Genomic DNA, 1,935 nt, shown 5'->3' on the forward strand with positions numbered 1-1,935 from the left:
TTTTGTTTTTTCTTTCTTGTGTTTTTTTTCCTTTTCTTCTGATTTTTCTTTTGTAACATGACTAATGTGGAAATATGTTTAACATGATTGTACTGTGTAATTTATATCAGATTGCTTACTATCTTGGGGAAGGGAGGAGGAAGAAAAATTTGAAACTCAAAATCTTACAAAAATGAATGTTGAAAACTATCTTTACATGTAATTGGGTAAAAATAAAATACTATTAAGTGAAAAAAAAAAGAGTGGCCAAATGGGGCCGTAGGTCCTTACTTTCAATTCACTTCCTTTCTCATTTCCTCATCCTTTATTTACCCCCATTACTTCCCTTCCCTTACTCCAACAACAAGAACAAAAATATGGATCATTTTGCTAAGTTTAGCAAACAACATTTACCTTCATTTTATCTTAGGCTCAATGGAATTTAAACAGATCACAGTTGCAATGACCACTTAGAGTGATGTCCTAACAACTCGAATTGGTTAACTTAATTGGTGGTACTGCTATGTTAAATATTACTTAAAAGGAAATGTCCTATAGAAAAGCTGCTCTCCAATCTTCTGCAGGATGAGGCCTAAACTAAAATGTAACCAAGTCTACTAATGGGCCAATTAAAAAAATATCTTAGGCTAGACCTTTATCCACTGGGGTCAAGAAATAACTCTGACATCCAGGATTTAAATCAGATGAGTTCTGGCAGGATGTTATTTTTACTTTTAAAAAATCTGATTTTTTCCCTCTATATATAGTAGGGTAATGTGGTGCCGTATATAGAGCTGAGAGTCAGTGGAACTGAGTTGGAATGAATCCTAGCTGAATATGAGTAAGTCTGTGCTTTGCAAAATGTACTTAGTGGTACTCTGTACTCCTGTAAATGATAGTTGGATTGGTTTATCTTTAGGGGTCCTTCCAACTCAAAAATCTATGATAACATAAATTAGTTTACTCCTCTGCTCCTAGTTCTGTGGCAAGTACTGAAAGTCATGGTGGATATTGCCCTCCCTTTATCCCCAGAAAAACTTTCTGGGGGCAGCTAGGTGGCGAAGTAGATAGAGCACTGGCCCTGGATTCAGGAGGATCTGAGTTCAAATCTGGCTTCAGACACTTAACACTTACTAGCTGTGTGACCCTGTGCAAGTCACTTAACCTCAATTGCCTCACCAGAAAGAAAGAAAGAAAGAAAGAAAGAAAGAAAGAAAGAAAGAAAGAAAGAAAGAAAGAAAGAAAGAAAGACTTTCTGTTTTGTAATTGGAGATGATCAATTCAGGTTAGGATATGACAGGTATGCCCTGAGACATCATCCATAGTGAAGAGAACCTAGAAGACTAGGTCATTTCAAGGGCTTGCGGAAAAGTTTAGGTCTGTCCTGGGATGAGTGTAGGAATGTTCCATGCCTTTACATTGGTTATACTCCATGCCTAGAATGTACTAATTTCTCATGTCTGGCTTGTAGATTTCCTTCTTTTCTTTTTTGCAGGGCAATGAGGGTTAAGTGACTTGCCAAGGGTCACGCAGCTAGTAAGTGTCAAGTGTCTGAGGCCAGATTTGAATTAAGGTGCTCCTGAATCCAGGGCCAGTGCTTTATCCACTGTGCCACTAAGCTGCCCCCATTTCATCCCCTTATTTTCTTTAAGGCAGCTCAAACACCACGTTTCTTTATGAAACCTCTGCTCTCCTTTTTTCTCCTCTCCCCTCCCCCCACAACTGCTAGTGTTCTTCTTTCAAAAAAAACTCCAAACCTTTATTTTTACTTTTGTTTAATCTATTTTTATACTTTACTTTTATTTATTCTATATATGGGGGCTGCTAGATGGCATAGCAGATAGAGTGCCAGACTTGGAGTCAAGAAGACTCATTTTCCTGAATTCAGATCTGGTCTCTGACACTTACTAGTTGTGTGAGCCTAGGCAAGTCACTTAACCCTGATTGCCTCAGTTT

The sequence above is a fragment of the Dromiciops gliroides genome, chromosome 4 (assembly GCF_019393635.1).
Source record: "Dromiciops gliroides isolate mDroGli1 chromosome 4, mDroGli1.pri, whole genome shotgun sequence".
Taxonomy (NCBI): domain Eukaryota; kingdom Metazoa; phylum Chordata; class Mammalia; order Microbiotheria; family Microbiotheriidae; genus Dromiciops; species Dromiciops gliroides.